Raw genomic sequence first — 19,282 nt, 5'->3', positions numbered from 1 at the left:
ACCAGACTCGTAAAAAAAGAGAAGGGACCCAAGTAAATAAAAGCAGAAATGAAAGAGGACAAGTAACAAATGACACCAAAGAAATGCAAAGGATTGTAAAAAACAAACAAACAAACATACTACAAACAACTATATGCCAACAAATTGAACAATCTGAATGAAATGAATAAATTCCTAGAAACATACAATCTTCCAAAACTGAATCAGGAAGAATCAGAGAATCTGGACAGGTTACAACTAGTGAAATTAAAGCAGTAATAAAAAAACTCACAACAAAAAAAGTCCTGAACTAGATGGCCTCACAGGTGAGTTTTACCAAATAGTCAAAGAACTAACAGCTATCCTTCCAAAATATTCCAAAAAGTAAAGAAGAGGGAGGTCCCAAGCTCATTTTAGAAGGCCAGCATTATCCTAATTCCAAAACCAGATAAAAACACTACAAAAAAGAAAGAAAATTATAGGCCAATATCCCTGATGAACATAGATGCTAAAATCCTCAACAAAATATTAGAAAACCGGATCCAGCAATACATTAAAAATATCATACACCATGATCAAATGGAATTTATTCCAAGGGTGCAAGGTTGCTACAATATCCACAAATCAATAAATGTGATACACCACAAAAACAAAATGAAGGATAAAAACCACATGATTGTGATCATATCAATAGATGCAGAAAAACATTTTGTGAAATCCAGCACCCATTTATGATAAAAGCTGTCAGCAAAGTGGGAATAGAGGGAATATACCTCAATGTAATAAAGGCTATATATATATATATGACTACACCACAACCAACATCATACTCAATGGGCAAAAACTGCAAGTGTTTCCCTTAAGATCAGGAATAAGACAGGGAGACCGAGGTTCAAGGAGGTGGAGAATAATTACTAACAATGAAAAAAAAACACATATATCTCAGATCCCCAGTGCCTACTCCAGAAAAAAACAAAAACAAGTGTGTGTGTTTTTGCTTGGACATTCTGGGAAACCCTTATCTGTTGGTTGTCAATTACCTGCAATATCATACCCCAGCCCTTTAGGTTGGCATTCAATGCACTTCCTAACTCAGTCCTGACCTATCCCTTCATCCTCAGCTCCTGCCACTTCCTTCCCCACACTATGCTGCAGACACACTGGACTTTGAACCAAACCCAACCACTCCCCTTTGCAGTCTGGTGTCTCCACATGTTAGGTTTCTCCTGCTTGAAATGTCCTTCTACAACTGCACCTTCTCCATCCAAGAAATTCCTACAGATCTTTCATGGCCCATCTTTGTCTGTGTAGCCTTCCCCAGCCTCTAGAGTTGGATGATCCCTCCTCAGTACCCCTATGAGTCTCTGGATATACTTTTTATGACTATGACACTTGTCAGCAGTGGACTGTTGGTACCTGTCCTGGGGTTTTCTACCGTATCAAATTGCAGATTCCTCCAGGACAGGGACCATACCTTCTTCAACCAGCACCTAACACAGTGCCTGGCACATAATAGGCTCTCAATGCAAGCTGTTGAATGTATGAATGGATCAATGAGTCAATAGGTTAATGTTTCCCTTTTGTGGCTCTTTAATGGGACCCTTCGTTGGACAGTGGCTTCACCACAAAGCAAGAAATTTTAAGAGCTGTCCCAGCCCAGAGAGGAGAGATATTTGGCCAAGGGTCCACTTTAGCTCCTCAGATTGTGTTGCTGATGTATTTCAGTTTATCCAGGACCTGTGTTTGTGATATAGTCAAGGCTGGGCCTCAATCTGTGGCCAATGTTAGGTGTTAGATACCCACTGTCATCACCATCATCACCACTATCCTTTAGTGGGCACTTATTATGTGCCAGGTACTGGCATAAACACTTTTGTAGATTATCTAATTTAATCTGCACAATAATCCTATGAGGAAGGTGCTATTGGGTTGAACCAATTTGAAAATGGCAATTTTTAACCTTACTTAACTAACAAAATAGCATTTTCATATGGTTCAACCTCATATTTCCATCACTTTTTTTTGGAGCTGAGGAGCCTGAGGTTCAAGGAAGTGGAGTCCCTCACATAAGACAGATCATCTAGCTCTAGCCAGTTTGGCTCAGTGGATAGAGTGTCAGCCTGTGGACCAAAGGGTCCCAAGTTCGATCTGGTCAAGGGCACATATCTCAGTTGCAGGCTCCTCCCCCACCCAGGCCCTGGTCAGGGCACATGCAGGAGGCAACCAATCAATGTGTTTCTCTCACATTGATATTTCTCTCTGTCTTTCCCTCTCTCTTCCACTCTCTCTAAGAATCAATGGAAAAATATCCTCGGGTGAGGATTAAATTTTTTAAAAAAGATTAATCACCTAGTGAGTGGCTGAGCCCAGATTTGAATGTTTATCCATCCAACTCCAGAGCCCAAGCTATTTCCTTCACACTGTCCAGCTTCCATCAGCTGTGAAATTCCTGCTATAAACCACTCCACAGAGGCTAAGAGGTCTGACAGGGGTGGGCCTGGCTAGGGTTTCAAATGTCTTTGCAGGGGGGATGTGCTGGCTTGGTCTGTGAATGTTAGCCTTTTAGTGGTCATGTTTCCAAGGTCTCTTCATTTTCTCTCTCCTCCAGAATCCACCTCCCCCACCTCTCTCTCTCTCTCTCTCTCTTTCTCTTTCTCTCACTCTCTCTCTCTCACACTCTCTCTCTCACACTCTCACTCTCTCACACACACACACACAAGAGAAGAGCCAGCTGACACACACCACATTGCAGTTACCTTGACTTTGTTCACATAGGCCCAGCAGCTCTAGATTTTGCCCTAGCCTCAGGCCTGTTCTTAATTGGCACCCAGAGGGGCCGCTACATTCTCTCTTGCACTGTGGAGATGGCTGACCTGAGGGCTCTTGCCCTGGGAAAAAGAGCCATAAGTGGTTGGCAGAAGCTCAAGTCTGAAGTCAAAAGCAATGCCCGGCACCTGAAAGGGCACAGACAACAGTGGGGATGTCCTGCCAGCTGGGTCTTCGGGTCTTGGGGAGAACCAGCAGCAGGTAGTGCAGACCTCAATGCCATCAACATCACTACCCATTTACCAAGCCCCACAAGCTACGTGCTGGGATAATAGGCCTGGCAATCTTGGCAGCTAGGAAGGGAGGAGACATGGTACAGAATGCAATGACTCCCTAGGAGAGACTCACAGTGACCCCAGTTCATAGTATGATGGCAATGATGAAGCATTGGATTGGGGTGGGCAAGGCAAAGAGGGCAGGAAAATTCAACCTTGGGTAAAGCCTTAGACATCATGTGGGCTTGAGAGGACTGGCACGTGCTTGGAGGGAGAGGCTAGACGCTCAGGCAGACCCTCCCATGATGTTCCACCTTGAGATGAGGGCTACAGGGGGAGAGTCCAGCTGGTTGGGAGGCAGTGTGGGGATATAGGCTCTGGGCCTCAGGAGAAGAGAGGAAACCAGAAGAGCCCCAGAAACCTCTGGCCTTTCCTGCCATAGCTAGAAAGAGAAGCAGGCAGCTCCCAGAATCTTAATAAAAGACAGCTCAAAGGCTCGTCTTCCTGTTTCCTCTTTATTGTGGGGGGTCACCTGAGAGGCCCCTGGGCTGAAAGTTAGGAGCTGGCTGCTAGTCCCATCCCTGCTTCCTGGAGCCTTTCCCTTTCGGAGCCTCGGTATCCCCATCTGTACAGATGATGAGGTAGGACAGGTAGAGTGGAATCGTGGTTTTCAAACTTTTTCAGTTAGAAGCACTTTCTTTAAACAAAATCTGATGTGGCAGCTCAACATGTAAGACAGATGAAAATAGAGCAGCTCCAGCCCCATTCCTCTCCTTAGAAGTTCCCCGCAAATGCCTGGGGCAGCTTTGATCCCCCTTTAAAGAACACTAGGTTAGAGGTGTGGGTTGCAAACTTGACTGTGCATCAGCATTCCCTGGAGGGCTTGTTTAAATACAGATTGTTGCCCTAACTGGTTTGGCTCAGTGGATGGAGCATTGACCTGCGGACTGAAAGATCCCAGGTTCGATTCCGGTCAAGGGCATGTACCTTGGTTGTGGGTACATCCCCAGTAGGGGGTGTGCAGGAGGCAGCTGATCAATGTTTCTCTCTCATCGATGTTTCTAACTCTCTATCCCTCTCCCTTCCTCTCTGTAAAAAATCAATAAAATATACTTTAAAAAAATAAAAAATAAATAAAATACAGATTGTTGAGCCACACCCCCAAATTTCTGAGTGGGTACATATAGGATAAGGCCCAGAATTTGTATTTCAAACAAGTCCCCAGGAAATGCTTGTCAGGGACCACACTTTGAGAATTACTGGGTTATGTTATACCTATGGACGTTTCTGTAATTCATGTCCAGTCACTCAATATTTCCATTAATCCACCTCAAATAGATTATCTAAGATATTCAAATAATGGGAGAGCAGCTGGCATTGTGACTGGCACATAGTAGGCACTCAATCAAAGCTGGTAATATCTAATTATAAATGCCCTGACTGGAAGTCTGTTTAGGTGTAAAGCCCTGCTAGCGACTAGTCAAGGGATTGACAGAGGCATAAGCCTTTCTTTTAATGAGTTTACAATCTGCCGTGGCCCCTCCACCCCCCAGGAAATCACACCCCCACTAATTCCACCAATAAAGGTTATTCCATGTTAAGCATTAATCCTTTCCAGACACTCTCCTTTTTCCTGGTCAATTCCTTTTGGTCCCTGACCACTCAGTGTTTCTCAGATGCTTTCCCCATGTGTAGGGAACACATCCCCATGTGTAGGACATGACCTTACTTATATCATTCTCACCAGCATCTCTCACAGCTTCTAGCCCAGTGCCCGGCACAGAGTGAGCACTTGAGTACAAGTTTGCTGAATAGACTAAAGAAAGCATGATACTCCCAGTTCACCTAGCCCATGCAAGTCGCCAACCCATCTATCCTGGCTCAGAGACCCCAACCCCACCCTCTGGTCAAGACTGCTCTCTTGGGGACTTTGGAAGGGATTGTGGGGAGGGGGGGTTCCACCTATATTCACCTGAGACTGCTGCCCTGGGGGTCTTGTGAGCCGGCTTCAGGAATGTATGGAACCTCCCATTCCCCACATCCTCCTTTTCGGCCTCGCCACTTTCTTAAATAAATTGGCACTGACCCTGGTGACAGACTTGATCATTTCCCTTTGCTTCGTGATTGTATTAAGTGACTGCCAAAGGCCTGTTCCTGAATAGTCAGCACATTCCTCAGGACTGTGAGTGGGAGCCCATCTGCTCTGGGAGTGCTTCCTTTCCTTTACTGTGCTATTTTGGTTTCAACTTCCTATTTGGACAGGAGCATCTTCCAGCCAGTGGGGAAAGGGAGAGGATGGAGAAAAGGACCACAGTCTTTCTTCATTTCTCACTCATCTCTCTGGTCTCTCTGGAAATACAGCAACAATAATCAGATTATGTGCCATGCACCGCTCTAAGCTCTCTATACATGTTCAGGCATTTAATCTTTATAACACTCCTCTGAGGAAGGTACACATACTACCTCCATTTTCCAGATGGCAAAATAGGTGCAGAGAGGTGAAATGACTTGCCCAAAGTCACACAAGTGTGATAGAACTGGGATTGAACCCAGGCAGGTCTGACTCTGGAAGCTAAGTTCTTCCCTACTGGCTCTACCACTTTTCAGGGACTGGATTCCTGAAGCTCTAGATCTGGACCCATTGGATATCTGAGGCCATGGCCTCTTCTACCCTCCTTCCCCCCTCTCACTGTCTGTCAGCAGGACCTAAAGTCACTTGCATTAAAAATGAAAGGGGTGCTCTCTAACCCCCCTCCCCTGCCATTTGTCTCTGGATCTATTCTTGTTCATCAAATTATGTATGCATGCATATTAGCATAATCAATGGACACAGACACTGGGGGGTGGGGGCTTGCTCGGGGTGGGAATGGCTGGGGGAGTGGGGGTCAATCGGGGAAAAAGGAGACATATGTAAAACTTTAGACAATACATACATACATACATACATACATACATACATACATAAATGAAGGGTGTTCCCCATCATTTACCAATCACCCACTCATTTAATATTTGAACTCCCAGATCCTAGGCCAGCAGGAGAATGTGGACTCTACCCTAGAGTTAGTTTCAAGGGGCTGATGTAATAAAAATGCAAAACAGCTGTTGGGAATTGAGTACTCACTGTATGCTCTTCTCTAAATGCATTGCTTCATTTAATCACAGGAACTCTCAAGTACCTTGCAGGGAGAAAATGAGGCTCAAAGAGCTCTCAGCCAACCAAAGGCCTAGCAGTTGTGCACTTCATTGCTACACTAGATGTTAAATAGCTAGGTAGCCTTCATTGGATGTCAGGCACTGTCTGTCTCCTGTATTGATTCATTCAATCACACTAACCCCATGAAGTAGGTACTATTAATAGCCCTATTTCCTTATTTCACATATTAAGAAGCTGAGATATGGAGAGATCAAAGTAACTTGCCCAAGCTCACACAGCCAGGAAGCAGTAGATCTGGGATTTGAACACAGACTGTTGACTTAGACTGGTAGGTTCCCTAGTGTATGCTCTTAACCACTGTACTATTACCTCTTGGCATTGAGGCCACCTCAAGACCCTTGAGGTGCCATGTTACCATAAACCCCTCTACCTTTTCTTCTCCATATCTCCCTGCTATTCCAAGTGGACTTCCCAATAACCATAACTGAAGCCTCTGGAGTCAGACAGTCCTGGGTTCAAATTATAACTCTGTAACACACTAGCCATGTGACCTCTGTTTGTCTCTGTGCCTCAATTTCCTGACCTATAAAGTGGGGATAGTAATGGCAATTATTGAGGGACAGAGAGAAACAGAGGGTGACTGTGAGCATTTAGATCAAGCAGGACACATTCCACCATCACTACCACCATCTCCTCTTCTCTAAACCAACCTCAGCATCCTGCAGGGGGAAATGGTGCTTCACGCCCTTGCACTTAACAGTCTTGCCCTCTGTGTCTGTCTTTTCCTGTCCCAAATGAAAGGCAGTCTTCAGTTACGGACTCCCTAGGCTTTTCAAAACTTGGTGATTGCAATTCCTCCCAAGAGATCAGAGAAGCCCATTTCCCTAGCATTCTAAGCAGGAATTCTATTGTCATTTGGTAACTCAAACATGGCCAAGGTGGCCCAGCCCATCTCCTTTCCTCCCCACCCTTAGTATAAGCGGAGAAGATACAGCTTCACTGAAACATATTCTGGCAGCATCCCATTACCAGTCTCCCAGAGAGAAATTCACAGCAAAGAATCCGTTTCAAATAGTATTTATTTGGAACCCAAGAATTCCTTGCTACATCGGTGACTGTGGAAGTGAAACTTTTCTTCTTGCCTCCTTTACAGAAAGTGTTTAAGTACTGGGAAGGAAATATACAGTATCTTTCCCTACCTTCCTAAATGTCTTTGTCCCATAATTCCAGTCTCTTCTAGTTGTTGTGTCACACAACAACTAGAAGAGACTGGAATTATGGGACAAAGCTCAGTAGGGAAGAGCATAGTGCTACTTATAAGCAGGCAGTCAGGATTAGAAAAGGTAGGCCCTTCACTTAGTTCTTCATCCACAGGTTGAGCCCTAACCCTGGCCACTGACTTCCCTTAATCTTGTTCATAGGCTGAGTATAAAAATGTAGAATGAGGTAACTCGAACTTAGAGAAGTAAAGTACTTAGACTGCATCACACAGAACCGATTTTTCATCACAGCCATCTACTGATCATAGACTTCAACCCATGTTGTTAGCCACAAAGGTCAAGACAACAAGCATGTGGATGCATCAGTGCAAAGGGGTCTCTATTGCTAGGGTCCCAATTGAAGGACAGGAAAGCACATCTTTGTCTCTGAGGGAGAGTCCGCTGTTCCATTTTTCTGGAAGTGCTGCTGGGGCTGTTAAAAAGAATTCTTAGGATATATTCCTAGGAGTGGGATCACTGGATCAAATGGCAGTTCCATATTTAATTTTTTAAGGAAACTCTATACTGTTTTCAACAATGGCTGCAGTAGTCTGAAGCACCAGTCAGAAAGAATGTATACCCCTATGTTCATAGCAGCACAATTTATAATAGCTAAGATCTGGAAACAGTCCAAGTGCCCATCAGCAGATGAGTGGATAAAAATGCTGTGGTACATTTATACCATTGAATACTATGTAGCAGTAAAAAAGAGAGGTCTCTTACACTTTGAGACAGCATGGAGGGACCTGGAGAGTATCATGCTAAGTGAAATAAGTCAGTCAGAAAAAAACAAGTATCACATGATCTCACTCAAACGTGGACTCTAAATAACAAAATAAACTGATGAACATAGTGAATCCAGAGACATGGAAGCATGGGATAGAGTGGAGAATCTCAGAGGGAAGGCAGGTGAGGGTGGGTGGGTGGGAGGTGATCAACCAAAGAACTTGTATGCATATATGTATAACCCATGGACACAGACAATAGGGTGGTGAAGGCCTGGGGTCAGGGCAGGGCAGGATGGAGGGGGTCAATGGGGGAAATAGAGGGGCATAAGTAATACTTTCAACAATAAAGATTTTTTTAAAGGAATTCTTGCCTAGGAAGAATGATTTGAACGATTAAAGGAGTCAATAAATTGCCATTGAATGCAGTCCAACCCCACTTAGTTAAACTAATTGGAGGTAACCCTTCAAATTAGTAAACCATTTGTATTGAAAGTTACTTATAAAGAAATAAAGCTTTATTGCTTTGAATAATTCACAGTAACACCTAGTAGGCTAACAAATTGTAGCCTAATCGAGGGCTTAGGAGACTTGACTTAATGAAATGAAAAGAATCCCCAACATCAACCATTTGTTTACAAATGGTGAGGCCAGAGGAGTGACATTTGCTGCCTTAAAGTATGGACACTCAGCACATGGAGCCCATTTTTATTCAGAAGACTCTTTCTACCCAGAATGGGCAAAGTAAGGCCAGATAGGGCCTTCCATAGTCATTTGGTACTCATGGAGTGTCTTCTCATGAAGTTTTACTGTAAAAGGAAACAATTGAAGTGACCTGAGAAATAGCAGGTGCAATCCTTCCACTGATAGAATGAAGGATGGTTTTGGAATACTGTCATTTCCTTTTATTTATTTTTCCTAAGGAGACATTGGGGAAAAATGTAACTAACACAAGTCAAGTACCTCAGTGCTTTATCAAAACCCGGAACAAACATTAAGGAGAAAAAAATCTGAAGGTCGAGGAAGGGAAATAAACAAGAGTAAGTAAAGCATGAATCATTCATTACCACCTGATGACTCTTTAAAAATAAAAAATAAAATGTGGAAGGAAATAGAGTCCTCGCCACAGTTTGACATTTTTCTAGAAGACCTGGCACAGATTCTTTGTCCTTTTATTTCATAGAAGGAATTGACCTTTGGCTTCTGACTTGTATTGCCTTTTCCTCAAGCCTTCACAAAGTACAGGATCAGACGATGATGATAACCCTGCACCAGGTCCCACTTCTGTTCTGGACACTGGGAGTAGAGACAGGAGAAATGCATTTTATTTGCATGGATTTAACTACTTACATCTTGTTTCCCAAACACTTTGAGGTGGCTTACAACAATAACAATAAAATAATAATAAAATAGAAACAGAGAGCCGGCCAGGGATGATATCAATAGAATTTTTAAAAATCCAGTGCAAAAAAAAATCCCCTCAAAGGTCATATGGAGTTAATTACAGGGGATTTAAAAGAGAAGAATTAAGATTCAAACAAGCTCAGACCAATGGATCAGCTCTTAAAAGAGGAAAGGCTTCCCAGATAGACCTCCTTAGAAGTGTGATCTTGAGCCCAATATCTAACTTCTCTGAGCCTCGGTTTCCTCATCTGGATGATGAGTCTAATAAATGTTATCTATTTTGTATAGAGTGTTATAAGGATTCAATGAGATGATTCTATGAACCACTGAGCCCTTCTGTCTCTCAGAAGATACATGTTCAATAAATGGTAGATATGAGAACCAATATGAAGACAGCCTCACATTATGCAATACAAAGCATTTTCCCATGATGGGTTCTCATTTGATTCTCACACCTGCCAGGACTTGTGCTCAGGGACACAGAGAAGAGAGAACAGAGAATGGAAGGGGTGGGGGTTCTTTAGGGAAAGTTTTCTGCAGGAAGTGGTACTCTTCTGAAGATTGGATCTTCTAAAGGCCATGTAGGATTTGCAGACATAGAACTGAAGTACAGATGAGGAATGAGATGGCAGTGTATAGAAGTAGTAAGAAGACCCTCCCTACTAGAGCAGAGGGACAGGCAGGAAATAAAAGAGGGAGGGAAGGGTAGAGCAGGATCAACTCATGGAATTGCTTGACTCTGGCCAGATTGGGAAGGAATTTGGACTCCATTTGACAGGAAATGGGGAGTCATTGAAGAATTTTGAGCAGGTTGAGCAAGGGAAGGATGTGACATGTTGAAAGGGATGTTTTCAAAGGTGGAGTCTGTCTGCTGCTGTCTGCTATGTGCAGGCTGGAATAGGGGTGGGGGATTAGGAGGAGGCATAGACTGGCAGGCCAGCTGCAGTGACCAAGGAAGAAACAGATGGTGAGAGTTCAAACTAAGGAAATGGGAATGGAGAAGATGGGGGGTTCCCAATTCCAGTTAGAGGCACCTGAGAGGGAATGATTTGCAATCAACACACTTCCCTTCTAGACTCAAAATCCCATGAGGGTGGGGACTGTGCATTCATCATTGTACCCCCAGGATCTGGCATAATGTTTGGCATGTAGTAGGTGCTTAGCAAGTGTTGAATGAGTGAATGAATGAATGAATGAATGAATGAATATAATGCATGCCTCCATGCAGAAAGACACTCAATAAGAGTAAGAATTGTTAACAATAAGCAATAGTAAAGGAAAACAAAATAGAGAATCATCCAAAAGATCCCATTATTTTAACTGATTTTCTTTTACTGACCCTGGACCCACTCTGACAATCTGTGTAAGATGGTAGCCCAGGAGACAGCTAGAGCAGCTGGTAAAGAAGCCACCTAAAGCCCTGACTGGTTTGGCTCAGTGGACAGAGCATCGGCCCGAGGACTGAAAGGTCCCAGGTTTGATTCTGGTCAAGGGCACATGCCTGGCTTGCGGGCACATCCCCAGTGGAAGGTGTGCAGGAGGCAGCTGATTGATGTTTCTCATCGATGTTTCTAACTCTCTATCCCTCTCCCTTCCTCTCTGTAAAAAAATCAATATAATATATATGTATATTTTTTTAAAAAAAGAAGCCACCTAAAGCAGAACATATGAGTGCTCTGTAGGAAGCACACCAACCACACATTCCCCAGAGTTCACACAATATAAGAACATTACAAAGCAGGTAAATTATGGATGAGAGGAGATATTTTTAATGGGGTATTTACCTTCCAAAAGAATTAGCTGAGAATCCATATAAAGTAGCAAACTGCCTTGCTATTACACTTAATGCAAGACCAGGATATAACTTACTGGTGTTTCCATCCAAGACACTGTAGATTGATGATAATAGCCCTGACATGGGAGTCTAGAAACCTAACCCTCGGTCTGGGGGGAATAGCAGAATGTAGTGGTTAATAGAACAGGCACTGGAGTCAGGCTTCCTGGATTTACATCCTGGCTGCACCATGGGCAAATGGCTTAGCTTTTCGGAGCTACAGTTTCCTCATCTATAAATTTGTGATAATAAAGCATCTGATTCTTCCTGATAAAGTATTGTGAGGGTTATGTGAGGTAATGTATGCAATTTGTTCAGCAGTGCCTATAGAGTCTCAGTCAGTGTTGACTTTTACTTTAAATCTTAACTATATGACCTTAAGCAAGTCATTTCCCTTCTCTGGGCCTTGGTTTCCTCATGAACCTGAGGCTTCTTCCAGCCATACCTTAGGGATGTGGTCTCTACCTGTACTATGAATTCATCATTGAACACACACAATGGTATCTCTATCCTCCTCCTCTAGGGTCCCCAGTTGATAACTCTGCCCTGACAGGGATCATTGGGACTTTGAGAAAAGTGAGAAGGCCCAAATACACACAGGACTGGGATAAATGCATTTTCCTTAATATACTTCATAAACATCCCAACTCACACAGCTCCCACCATTAAGTTCTAGCCCTTTGGCCCCTCACAAGCTGCCCTACTTCCTCAACTATGTTCATCCCAGGCCCTAATGGAGAGCGATCCCAAGAACACTTCTCCCCCTTTGGACAGCGTCCCCAGCCCACCCCGCATTTGGAATCAACCCCAAGTTCCTTAGGTTTCTTTTCCCCACCCTACTCCAACCCACGGAACTGCGATTGCACCAATCTCTGCTGCCCTCTGCTGTCTGGCTCCAGACATGCTGGCTCCAGTTGGGCAGGTTAAGTCAGCTTCCAAGCACCTTTCAGTTTCTCCAGTCCCTAGCTGTCAGCCTGACCTCAGAACACAATACAGGATGGGGGTTGGGAGTACTGGAAGAGAACAACCAAAGAACATATATGCATATATGCAAAGCCCATAGGCACAGACAATAATGTGGTGAAGGACTGGGCGGTGGTGGGAACAGGGGCTGGGTAGAGGCGAGCAAAGGGCGGGGGAGATATGGGAGAACTCTGTAATAGTGTCAACAATAAAAAAAATGAGGATATCTCCTGAAACATTCATGTTCAACCCTAGTCAACATAAATACATGCACAGTCTTTTCTATTTAGACCCAACATACCCAAGCCATAGCTGGTGTGGTCCATGAGTTTGGAGCTGTTGTCTTCAGCAAAGAAGACAAACTGCTAGAGTCACCCATGTTCTCATCTAAGCCTCCTTCTTGAAAATTCAATAATCATTTATTGAGCACTCTCTGTGTGCAGGGCATTATGCCAAATATTGCATATGCATTATCTTATTATATCCGGACAACTACCTTACAAGTAGGTAAAATTATTATCCTCATTTAACAGATGAAGGAACTGAGACTCAGAGAAGTAGAAGTCTTGCCAATGGTCACAGAACCAGTGAGTGGCAGAGATGTGGCAACTGCCACACACCCTAACTGATTTGTCTGCCTCCACTCTCTTTCCTTCAAACTAGCCTCCATGCCATAGTCACTGGTTGAGAACACAGACTTTGGAGTTATATCTGGATGGGTATAGCAGCTCACCTTTTTTTGCTGAAGAAAATAGCTCTAAATTCATGGACCACACCAGCTGTGGCTTGGGTATGTCAGGTCTGAATATAGAAGACTGTGTGTGCGTGTTTGTGATAAGGGAGAGCACAAATGTTGCAGAAGATAATTATGATGACCGTTAGATGTATTTAGGAAGTGAATTTGACAAAATATGGTGACTGACTATGAAGGCAGTGAAGAGGGAAGAGTCTGAAATGATTCTCAGTATTCTGGCTTGGGCAACTGGGTGTAAAGGAATGCTAATCATTAAAATAGGAACATTGAACATTACTTGGATGAAGAATGTGAAGGAAATAAAGAGACTCATTTTGGACATGGTGAATATGGGATAGCCAGGTGGAGATGGTCAGTGAGCAGTTGGTTTTATGAGTCCAGAGCTCAGGAAAGAGGCCTGGACTGGCATCAACTTATGGTTGAAATTTTTTCAAGGACGGTGGTATGCAAGAGAAAAGACAAGGACTGAACCCAGAGCATCAATATTTAAGGGGAAGGTAGAATCAAAGGAGTGTAGGTAGATGACATGGATAGAGGAAGAAAACCAGACAAATTGTCAAGGAAATCAAAGAAAGGGAAAAGTTCTACTAGATCAGCTATCACAGAAAGGTCAGTGCCCTTTAAATTGGTCCTTTAGCCCGGCCAGCGTAGCTCAGTGGTTGAACATCAACCTATGAACCAGGAGGTCGTGGTTCGATTCCCGGTCAGAGAACATGCCCTGGTTGCAGGCTTGATCCTCACTGTAGGGCATGCAGGAGGCAGCTGATCAATGATTCTCTCTCATCATTGATGTTTCTATCTCCCTCTCCCTTCCTCTCTGAAATCAATAAAAATATGTATGTTAAAAATAAATAAAATGGTCCTTTAGATTTTTACATTAGAAGGCTCTGTTATCTATTACTATGTTGTTTTTTGTTGTTGTTTTAATTATCTTTGTTGTTGAAAGTATTACAGATGTCCCCTTTCCCCCTTCCCCATTGACTCCCTTCACTCCACACCCTCCTCCCAGGCCTTCACCACACTATTGTCTATGTCCATGTGTTATACATATAAACATATAAATTATTTGGTTAATCTCTTCCCTCCCCACCTCCCCCCTTCCCTCTGTGATTCATCAAACTGCTGTTTTTTTAAAAGTCACCCTAAAACTTAGTGGCTTAAAACAACGTAAACCATTGTATTATCTTATTATCTTTCATGATTTCTGTGAGTTGGGAATTTGGGGAGCTGAGTAGTCTGGCTCAAAGTTTCTCATACGGTTTCAGTCAGAGAGTGGCTAGAGCTGGAGCACTGTAGGGAGGAGGTGGCTGGAGCATTTGAGGCTGGCCAGGCATCTCTCTCTCTCTCTCTTCATATGGTCTCAGGGCCTTGCCAAACCACCTCTCTGCATGGGATACTTTGAGCTTCCTCACAGCATGAGGTCTCAGGGTAGGTGAGCTGTTTATTTTTTTTATTTTTTTAAATATTTTTGTTGATTTCAGAGAGGAAGGGAGAGAGAGTGAGATAAAAACATCAATGAGAAAGAATCATTGATCAGCTGCTTCCTGCACGCCCCCCACCAGAGATGGAGTCTGTAACCCAGGCATGAGCCCTGACCAGGACTTGAACCTGTGACCTTCTAGTTCATAGGTTGACGCTCAACCACTGAGCCACATCAGCCTGGCTAGGTGAACTGTTTACATGGCAGGTGAGGATCTCATGCTTTTATACATAACAACAAACAATCCAAGAAGAACTTAAGAAAACAGTATCATTAATAATAGCAAGCAAAAGAATAAAATATCTATCAATAAATATAACCAAGGAAGAGAAATACTTATATACTGAAAAGTGCATAACATTGCTTACACAAACTAAAGACCTAATAAATGGAAAAATCTGTGTTCATAGATTAGAAGACTTAATATTGTTAAGTGGCAATACTGCCTAAAGTAATCTAAAAATTGAATGCAATCCCTATCAAAATTCCAGTGGTATTTTTTTTTTTTGCAAAAGTGGAAAAGCTGAGCATCAAACTCATGTGGAATTACAAAGGGACCTCGATAGTCAAAATAATCTTGAAGAAGAAGACTGTAGTTGAAAGACTCACACTTCCAGTTTCAAAACTTACTACAAAGCAACAGTAACCAAAATAGTGTGGTACCAGCATAAAGACAGATATATAAGCCAATTGAATAGCATGGAGACTCTAGAAAGAAACCCTTACATCTATGGCCTTGACCAGGGTGCCAAGATCATTATACAAAAATTAACTCAGAATGAATTAATGACCTAAATCTGAAACAAAAATTATAAAACCCTTAGAAGAAAACATAGAGGAAAATCTTTATGACCTTAGATTTGTCAATGCATTCTTAGATATGACACCAAAAACACAAGCAAAAAAAGAAAAATAAATAAATAATTTAATTTTATCAAAATTTGTTCATCAAAAGGCATTATCAAAAAAATGAAAAGAGCCCTAGAACATTGGCCTGCAGACTGAAAGATCCCCAGTTTGATTCCGGTCAAGTGCACATGCCCGGGTTGTGGGCTCAATCCCCAGTAGGGAGCGTGCAGGAGGCAGCCGACCAATGGTTCTGACTCATCAGTGATGGTCCTATCTCTCTCCCTCTCCTTTCCTCTCTGAAATCAGTAAAAATATTTTTTAAAAAGGAAAGTAACAAGATAACCTACAAAATGGGAGAAAATATTTGCAAACCCTATATCTGATAAGGGTCTACTGTCCAGAATATATATTTTTTAAAACTCTCACAACTCAACAACAAACCAGTTTTAAAATGGGCAAGGGACTTGAATAGACATGTCTCCAAAGAAGATATACAAGTGGCCAACAAGCACATGAAAGATGATTAGCATTATTAGTCATTAGGAAAACACAAATCAAAACCATGAGATATCTTTTCACAACCATTAGGTTGGCTATAATTTTTAATAATCAGAGAATAACGTGTTGGTGAGGCTATGAAGAAATTGAAACACTCATATATTGCTAGTAGTAATGTAAAATGATGTGAAAACAGTTTGTTGATTCCTCAAAAAGTCAAACAGAATTACCACATGACCCAGCAATTTCACTCTTAGGTATATACCCAAAAGAATTGAAAACAGGTGTTGAAACAAAAACTTGCACATAAATGTTGATAGCTGCAGTCTTCACAATGGCCAAAAGGTTGAAACAACCCAAATTTCTGTCAACAGATGAATGGATGAACAAATTGTAATACAGCCATACAATGGATTATTCAGCCATAAGAAGAATAAAGTACTGATATGTGTTAAAACTTAAATGAGCCTTGAAGACATTACGCTAAGTGAAAGCAGCCATACACAAAAGGTCACATAGTAAATGAGTTTATTTATATGAAATGTCAAGAGTAGGCATATCTACAGAGACAGAAAGCAGATCAGTGGTTGCCAGAGGCAGAAAGACAAGAAGAAAGAATAGGGTGTAACTGCTTAATAGGTATGGAGTTTCATTTTGGAGTGGTGGAAATGTTTTGAAACTACTAGGAATGGTGGTTTCACAATGTTGTGATTGTACTAAATTCTATTGTTCTCTGTAAAATGATTACTTTTGTTATGTTAATTTCACCTCAATTTTAAAAAAAGGAATGTTGCATCAAATAAAGCAGTATCACCTCTTCTGATCTAGCTGCAGAAACCACGTGGCATCATATTCAGCATATGCTATTGTCAAAATAGTCACAGAACCCTCCCAACTTCAAAGGGAGTAAATATAGCCCCTACTCTCAATGGGAGAACACCCCAATGGGAGAACACGAGCACCTGTAGTGGAGTGGTAGGGGCTAAAATCAGGCCACCCACAGTGGGTGATTGTGAGGATGGAAAATTGACCGAAGGGCACAAAATACCTGAATCAATGAAAAGATATGGTATGTTCCAGGATAAAAAGCTCAGTTTTATAAAGATAGATACTCTCATCAGATGAATACATACATTTAAGCAATCTCAACTTGAATCATAACATATATTTTATAGGACTTGAAGAGCTGATCTTGAAATCATCTAGAGAAGAAAATATATAATTATGACAAAGAAGTTTTTGAAAAGGGGGGAGGAAAGGTATACTACAAGGCTATAGTAATCAAAACAGCATGTTACTAGCATAGAAACAGACACAGATCACTGGAACAGAATAGAAAGCCTAGAAATAAACCATGCCTATATGGTAAATTAATACATAACAAAAGAGGCAAAAACATACAATGGGGTAAAGACAGTTCAGTCAGTAAATGGTGTTGGGAAACTGGACAGATCCATGCAAAAAAATGAAACTAGACTACCTTCCATAAACCAAAAATATAGGAGAATAAACTCAAAATGGATTAAAGAGTTAAATGTAAAACTCAAAACCATAAAACTCTTAGAAGAAAACATAGGCAGTAAATTCTCTGACATTTCTCTTAGCAATATTTTTTCTGATATATCTCCTCAGGCAAGGAAAACAAAAGAAAAATATAAACAAATGAAACTGCATCAAACAAAAGTTTTTGCACAGCAAAGAAAGTCATTAACAAAACAAAAAGGCAACCAGCTGAATGGAAGAACATATTTACCAATGATTCATCTGATAAGAGGTTAATATCCAAAATTCATAAAGAAATCATACAACTCAACACCAAAAAAAAAACCCCCAAGCAAACCACAATCCAATTAAAAAATGGGCAAAGGACCTGAATAGACACTTCTTGAAAGACGACATACTGATGGCCAATAGACATGAAAAGATGCTAACTTGGCCATAAAAAAGAATGATATCTTACCATTTGCGACAGCCTGGATGAACCTTGAGGGCATTATGTTAAGTGAAATAAGGCAGTCAAAGAAAGACAAATACCATGTGATTACACTTATATGTGGAAATGTAAAGAATAATATATAACAAACAAACAAAACAGAAATAGACTCATAGATATAGAAAAATTGATGGTTGCCAGTGGGTAAGGAGGAAAAAGGTGAATAGATTAAGAAGTACAATTGCTAGTTACAAAATAGTCAGTGTGATGTAAAGTAGAGCATAGGGAATATAGTCAATAATATTATAACAACTATGTATGGTGCCAGGTGAGTACTTGAAATATCAGGGGGAACACTTTGTAAAGTATGATTGTCTATTCACTATGCTGTACACCTGAAACTAATATAAAATAATATTGAATGTCAACTGTAATTAAAAAGAAAATTATAAAAAGAAAATTGTAAATATTGGCTCTGAGGCTCACACCTAGGGACACTTCTGAAAAATATAAGTGAAACCAAGGAATACACTGTTATCATGAGTTTTCCATCCTTCTCAATGCAGGAATTGGAAACATTTAAGAAACAAGGCAATTGTCAATATCTAAAAACACATCCTTTTATTTAATTTTTATTTATTTGTTTGTTTTTAAAAACACATCTTTTTATTTTATTACTTAAGGCCTGGTGCATGAAATTTCATGCACTTGGGGGGGGGGACCCTCAGCCTGACCTGCACCCTCTCGCAATCCGGGATCCCTTGCTCCTTATCACCCACCTGTGGGAGCACATTGACCACCAGGGGGCAGCGCCTGCATCGAGCATCTGCCCCCTGGTGGTCAGTGCGTATTATAGTGACTGATCATTCCGCATTCAGTAGATTTGCATATTAGGGTTTTATTATATAGGATTATTATTTATTATTTTATTAATCCTCACCTGAGGATATTTTTTCATTGATTTTTAGAGTGGAAGAGAGAGGGAAAGTCAGAGAAATACCAATGTGAGAGAAATACATTGACCCCCACTGGGCATGGCTCAGTGGTTGAACATTGACCTATGAATCAGGAGGTCACAGTCTGATTCCCAATCAGGGCACATGCCTGGGTTTCAGGCTCGATCCCGAGTGTGGGCCGTGCAGGAGGTAGCCTATCAATGATCCTCTCTCATCATTGATGTTTCTATCTTCCTCTCCTCTCCCTTCCTCTCTGAATCAATAAAAATATTTTTTTTAAAAAAAAATAATTCTTATCTTTAAAAAAAGAAAAAGAAATACATTGATTGGTTGCCTTCTGTATGGGCCAGGGAGAAACCTTCAACCAAGGTACATGCCCTTGACAGGAATCGAACCTGGGATACTTTGGTCCACAGGCCAACACTTCATCCACTGAGCCAAACTGGCTAG

The sequence above is a fragment of the Myotis myotis genome, unplaced genomic scaffold, assembly GCF_014108235.1.
Source record: "Myotis myotis isolate mMyoMyo1 unplaced genomic scaffold, mMyoMyo1.p scaffold_m19_p_4, whole genome shotgun sequence".
In the NCBI taxonomy this organism is placed as follows: Eukaryota; Metazoa; Chordata; class Mammalia; order Chiroptera; family Vespertilionidae; genus Myotis; species Myotis myotis.
Note: the sequence above shows the minus strand (reverse complement) of the source record.